The following is a 7541-nucleotide window of genomic DNA, read 5'->3' on the forward strand; positions in this document are numbered from 1 at the left end:
ATGTGATCAGAAGATTTTACTGGAGGGACTGGCTCTGAAGAGGCCCCAATACTGGAAGATGGATGGTCCAGTGCAAATTGGAGTCAAGTCCTTGCAATCTCCAGGCCTATACTCTGACCACAAGGCCAAAGGCTAGTGTAATATTGGTCGATAGAAAAAATGCCTTTTTTGATAGGCCTGCTTTTCAATCCAGAATGAAATATCCTGTTTGAATCGCTACTGCTATGTGCGGTATGTCTACTGGTGAGTCTGGTGACACGACAAAAAGGCATACTGTAGTTCCTGTCACATTTATGAGCCATCTAATGAGCAACAATTATTTTCATATTAAGCTTTTGGGTATAAAATATCCTTGTCAAAGATTGACTGATGCACTTTGAAAGCCCCCCTCCCCCACAATGGCTGTAAAGTCCTTGAACATTAAATTAATTTTAAGCTTTGTTAACTGAAGTTTGACAGTAACAAGACATTAAATTCCATGGGAATTAAACAATTAATTTAACCACACACGCACACACTCGCACTCATTTATTCGCACGCGCACACACACACACACACACACACACACACACACACACACACACACACAGTTTGTTTATCTCGTACAGACCTCTGATCAGATCACAGAGAGAAAAATAAGGTGAGATTTGATACTGAAACAAAGAAATCCAGACCAACATGAGTTGAACTGAACATTATTATGAGCCCTTGAGTGAAGACACGAGATCATCAGACCTTTTCAATTACCACGACATGGTCTCCTATCTATCTCTCTCACTCACTCGCACGCACACACCCCCCCCCCCCCACACACACACACACACACACACACACAACACACACACACACAATCCAGTAAGAAACAGATGGAAGACTAGGGCTACTGATGTAACATCTGTGTGTGCCTCTGGTTACGTACGACGGTGCCATATGTCACCCACATTTTCTGGAGATTCAGATCGATGGCATTGGTAACAGACTTTATGGAGAAGGATCATTACTAGTGTGTGTGTGTGTGTGTGTGTGTTTGTGTGTGTGTGTGGGGGGGGGGGGGGGGGGGGGGGGGGGTTGCAGCAGGCAGCAGTTACCAGTGCACCATCATCAGCCTCGAAGACAGATGCCTGACTTGGCCGATCCGATGACACAACATAAGACGCGCATCTTTACGCATAATGGCAGCAACGCAAACGCAATAAATCAGCCTCTGATTTAGAAATTATGAGAAATTATAAGAAAACGTGTCCTGGACAAATGTTTCGCATTATTTCTAATTACAAACTTTAGATGTCTCGTGTAGCCTAGGCTATATTGTGGACTATAATACAACATAACCCCAAATAGTAGTAGTCCGTCTATAGTCACGAAACCGACACGGAACGCGAAGGGTTACCAACACCATCCCGGACGGCACAGGCACAGCAATGGGAGTTGGAAGTTCAGTCCAATCTCCGCGCCGTCCGCGGTATAGCGTTCTTAATTCTAACACACTGCGTAGTGGTAAGAATAACACATGTTGTGGCAGTAGAAGCCGGCTGCCCGGCTACTGTCTTATTGTAGTGAGCAGGCACATATCCCTGCCTCAATACCAGCAGCAGCGATCCGCTCTCATTTCATTTTGACATAATGCACATGCTTCAGCAGCACGCATGCAGCGACACAAACACATCACCAACATCAGATTCAGAAGCGATATGAATGTGATTATATGAAGCAACAACACCGATTCAATATTACCTTTGGTGCCGAGGACTACTGAGAGAAGGGGAGACCCTTCGAGAGAGAAATGACCGTCCGAAGGAGCCAACAAAAATGATCGTAAATCCCTAGATGCTGGTCCACATTGTCGGCATGAAGAAGGAGAATGAGTAGGATGAGCGAGCGAGCGAGAGAGAGAGAGAGAGAGAGAGAGAGAGAGAGAGAGAGAGCCCCCGGCTGCGTGCCACTGTGAGGGAAGAATAATCCTACTGTCTGTCAGTGTGTAACAATAAACCAGAGGGGGGGGGGGGGGGGGGTTCTACCCTAACCCCATCCAATTAGAAACAGTAGAACGGTTGGCGAGTCTAAGCAAAAAAATCTTTTTGAAAAGGAGATAAGAAATCAATATTCCTGCTAACAACAGGACGTACGGTATAATCGATTAACTGTTTCTTAACGCGTGGTCCGGCGCCCACTTGTGTGTCCGACGAAATGGCCCCATATGGGTCACTGTAATAATGTGTACAAAATAAATGTAACCTTTTTTTTTTGAGTGGTGCAACCACTCCTACAATCAGCAATGTCCATGTACCTACGTGTGTGTGTACCTGTGTACCTGTGTACATGAGCCTGAGTATATACTGATTTATACCAGTAGGGGGCGGCAGAAACAGAGGGAGGGGTAGTGCTGTGTAATGAGAGAGAGAGAGAGAGAGAGAGAGAGAGAGAGAGAGGGGGGGGGGGGATTGCACCACTCAGTTCACACGTGTGTGATTTTTTATCTTCGGTCGGGACCCCGATCTACGCAGTGTTCATTTAACTCGGGGACGGGAGTGTATACAATGGAACCAAATTGAACCAAAACAAATCTGCTCTGCTCTATCTTGGCCTATAAAAAGTAGGCATAGTGGCAGTACTATAGGCATAATCTATGATTGCTGACCGAATAACATGAATGCACCAAATAAATTAACGCAAATTGAATTGGATGTAATTTTCCTTATTATTTGTGCCCATGCATGCTGTATTAGCGAAAATTAATCTGGGCTCATTTTCTTTTAAATGTTATAGATAAAATATAAAGCATATTGCCCGGGTTACTACTCATCATTAGAGAGCTGAGATTATTAGCCAATTTACTTTTCCATAATCCAAGCAAAACCTCCAAATTCTCTCTCTCTCTCTCTCTCTCTCTCTCTCTCTCTCTCAAGTGCTGCCATCTAGGGTGGAAAAACTGCAATTCTAGAGATACACACAGGCATCACATACAGCAGGCCATGATGTGAACGAGATGCACAGGGAGAGAGAGATGAGGGAGATAATTAATGGACAGAAAAGGTGCTGGTTTATGGGAGATGCATAAGGCGATAAGGCAGTGGTTCTCCGTTCTCCCATTGGGGTCAGGGGACCCCATTGAGGTTCAAGGGAGTCTCATGCAACAAAATATAATAGTATATCAACAATGTTGATACTACTATTAAGTCATTTTGTTGCATGAGACTATTTTCAAATAGCTAATTAGGATTACAGTGGTGATGTTGATTCAACATGTTGATTCAACATCACCACTGTAATCCTAATTAGCTATTTGAAAATAGCAGATATACAAGCTCAGAACATGTCACATATTATAGGCTATCTGCTATTTTTGTTTACATTTTAACAAACAAGGCCAATCTTACATGGACACAAATGACAAATAATAGCCTACATATTAATTTAGGGCTCCAATTGACATGAACATGTTTGAGAACAATTGTGATAATGAGAGTTAGACAGTGAGATAGAGACTCCGTTCTTCAGTTGTTCATTACTTAAGTCATCCTGACATACTGACAAGATCATTGACATACCAATCACTGAAACTATGGATTTCCCAGTCTTCTCCCATATGGCTCATTAATTTATTTAATTCCACACGCAGTGATCTAAAATCCTTGTGTGGCTCATATAGGGTTTGTGCCAAACAGGATTTGCAAATCCCTGTTTGTGGTTTGTTTGTGTTTTGTTGTAGGTGACAGATGGCTGGGGTTTACCACACCATACCATGACGTTTAGACAACAATAAAGTTTCTGATGGCAGATATATTTTTTAAATATTTTGTGACTTACATTGTGATGTGACTTAAATCAGATGTCGCCACTACACTTTTTTGAGTGATGCAACCACTCCTACAACCAGCAATGTCCGTCCGTCCCTATGTCCGTCTGTCTGTCCGTATGTTTAGTGTACCAACAGGGGGCGCTGTTGTACCACTCACTTCAGACAGGTCTGATTTTTAACTGAAAAATCCAATCAAGAATGGATGTTAGACCTTAGAGTATATATTAATAGAGACGGCACCCGGAGACTATCATTGCGCACGTTCATGTTATTGGGCCATAGACTGTAAAAAATATGGACAAAGCGTTCCCCGGGTCTAACGTGAACGTAAAATGAAGCCTGAAATCCCTTGCACTTTAAGTCGCCATCTTTCGGCCCAGACAATTGGCCATTGGCTGGCCCAGACAACGAGGCGGGACTTTCCCCCTTCTTCTTCGTTGGTTTTTATTTTGACTCGAGTGGGTGGGGGATCCCGTTCATGAACTGTAACGGTAGCCACGCCCCTCAGAACATGCGCAACTTTATGGTAATTTATTTTATAAATGGGGCCATCATTTTCCAAAAAGAATATTATGACATTAGAAATGAGACTTTAAACTAGTGACTGGAAGCGAAAAGTATTCATGACCATGTTTATTAAGGTAATACAGTCTAGGTGAAGTTGGGCCCAAATACATGGACTTCTATGGGGCTATGGGTTTTTTTGAGCCCAATGATAGCGCCACAACAGGCCATTATATGAACTTTCATTTCCTTAGTGGCTTCACAAAAAATCTGTCTGACTGCCCCCCTGTATTGGGCCCATGACACGTGAACGAATGTTTCATATGTGAACATGCGCAAATGGCGCAATGATAGTCAACGGCCAGCGCGTTCATGTTATTGGGGCAATCAATCCCAGAATGCACTCTGTTCCTACCCGGAAGGAGGAGTGACATCGCCTCATGCACTTTTGAGCAACTTAATGCAAGTGGATGGGAGGAGAAATCCGGTGAAGTGTTAGACACTGTATAAAATACAGTGACATAATTTCTGGACTGTTCCTTTACATTCAACACAGTTCAAGGGTATGTCACATTGGTACATTTGTTAAGAGCATTCGGATTTAAATCTCAATTCAACTAACAATAACTACAGTTGCATATCCACTGCAATTCAACAGTGGCTTTATGGAGGAAATGCTTTTGGAAACTGAGTCATGGCAATCTTGTAGGCCTATTATACTATAATTTACAAAAGGATACAACGTATTTTAAACTATATCCTATTTATCACAATCTTTCCCAAACAGTGGGTTGGGACAGGACACATTTGTGGGTCACAGACCAATTTGTATGGGTCACGAAAATCTAAATTATTTTTCCTACATTAAAAGAAATATGTGTATTTAAAAAGAAAAACCTTTGGGTCTCGACCTGAAAGGTTTGGGAACCACTGTTAAAAGGCATATATATACACAATAGAACATGTTGGGAGTGGATAGGCTATGCTATCAGTCACACGTGGGTCATTACTTTTTTCTTTTTTGTTCTTGACTTGTCAACTCATTGCCAGCTTGAGATCTGAATCTGGAACAGTTTCTGGTACAATTTACGCATAGATGTTTGAATATGAATGTATATTAGGGGTGTAGCGATACAAAAAGCCTATTATTGCCCATCATTATTAAAAAATCCATTTTGGATTTAGGTTTATTTTGCTTTATTCATTTATTATTTATTTTTTTCATTATCGAGGCAATAAATATCAAAATTATTTTTATTTTATTATTTTATTTATTTTGTGTCACACCATTGTACAATGAAGTATACAACAGGGCTTAAGTGGTTAATCAGATCAACTTTCAAAGACCAGAGTTGTGCGTGTGTCGTGCAGTGGTACGTCGCCCCATTGTCCAGCGTCCGTCCTGAGGGATTAACCAGGAAGAGTGTGTGAAGAGACGACACCTCATAACCATGCCTGCTATGTCCCCATCAACATTAGTGTGTGTGTGTGTGTGTGTGTGTGTGTGTGTGTGTGTGTGTGTGTTCGTGTGCATATGTGTTTGAGAAGAGGGGCAGTGACATATTGGAGAGGCCCTAAAGAGGTAGGGGAGAAATAGCTCAACAGGTGTACTGTACCCCCCCCCCCCCCCCCCCCCCACACACACACACACACACACACACACAAACACACACACACACACACACACACACACACACACACACACACACACAGGGTGGGGGAGATGTTCCTAATATAGCTACAGTATGTTCACAATAGCAGCAAGGAGATACAGAGGTGAGGTGTTAAAGCGTGTGTGTGTGTGCGTGTGCGTGTGCGTGTGCGTGTGCGCGCGTGTGTGTGTGTATGGGTGTCACAGAAAGAACAGAGGACAAAGCATGTAGTGTTGTACTATAGCCTGTAAGTAGCAAAAAAACCAAAGACAAGATAAATGGCAAGTCAAGTCTCCTTAACAAATTATTTTGGCAATACTGCCCTCTATTGTCCAATAAATGAACTACAGTTTTAAAACGCTTACATAACCTATTCTTTGACGAATGATTTGCACAGAAGCAATATATTTTTTGGCTGACAGTAAATCTTCTTGACAGCTTTGTTTTTGTTTTTCTATTTATGACTTATATATTTATATTAGAGATAGGCCTACACTGTACACAATATTGAAATGATGACTGATATCCCATTATTTGCAGGGTCATATAAGGCCGATATATTACAATATAATATTTATATTGAACTCATTGCTGATTATTATTTTTGCTGGTGAATGTAGATGGTGAGCCCCCTTCCTCACTAACAGTTGACACTCTTAAAGAGACAGAGACAGGCAGACTGGCTGCTCACAAAGACAATGATGATGGTCACATTATTATTGCATCATCAATATCGGTGAAAATAATCAGGACACACACACACGCACGCACACACACGCACACACACACACACACAGACAGCACAGGCAGAAAGCATGAAATGTTTGGCACTGTCGCACTGATAGGTCAAGTGGCTTCCCGCTTCCGGCTTGGCAGAGTTACCAAAAAACATAAATAAAGCTAAACTATTTGTAGGAATACATTCAATGAATTCTGATGATCTCATCTTCACACACACACACACGCACACACACACACACACACACACACACACACACACACACACACACACACACACACACAGCGAAGCAGTGCAGAGAAAGGATGTCGTCACATCGTCAAACCAACCTGCATGTGTTCCACAAGGTCAGTCAGTGAGGCAGCAGTTCCAGATCTCCGTTACATCACTGGGCTGGGGAGTCTTCTTGGCTCCATATTCCTTGGTACTGTAGCCTATGAGATACACAATAGACTTGATCACAAGGCATACTCACATGGTAGTCAGAACGGATACAAATTCTGTAGCTTGCCCCTTTAAATCAAGTTAAAATAACGACTACAATTCAGGTGGATGTTATTTTGTCATCCTTCCATTGCAACCTCTCTGATCTACCAGCGGATGGAGCTGTTAGACCATAAATGTACTACCAGAGTAATTACAGCCCTCTGCATCAAGACTCGGGCTCAACAATGGAGGACAAATTCAAGAGAAAAGTGTAGGCTACCACAATACTTGTTTAGGTAGCTGTCTGAAGCAAATAGCTTGCAGATACCATAGAATGTGATGTGAATACTGTCTCAGGCAGCAGGCTAGTATTGTGACTTGTCTTACAGTTAATAGCCAAACCGAGATTTGTTCAGTACTG

General features: G+C 42.3%; 1 protein-coding gene across 2 annotated transcripts in view; it reads right to left on the reverse strand.

Annotated features, from left to right (window-relative positions):
* pcbp4 (poly(rC) binding protein 4) overlaps positions 1-1848 on the reverse strand; it is a 143806-nt gene extending 141958 nt beyond the window's left edge. For both annotated transcript variants that reach the window (XM_080792145.1, XM_080792143.1), the window contains exon 1: positions 1735-1848. The gene's annotated coding sequence lies outside the window, so the exon portion shown is untranslated. The remainder of the gene's footprint in view (positions 1-1734) is intronic.
* Between the last annotated feature and the right edge of the window lie 5693 nt (positions 1849-7541).

This window comes from Protomyctophum bolini (assembly GCF_963924005.1).
Source record: "Protomyctophum bolini genome assembly, chromosome: 2".
NCBI lineage: Eukaryota > Metazoa > Chordata > Actinopteri > Myctophiformes > Myctophidae > Protomyctophum > Protomyctophum bolini.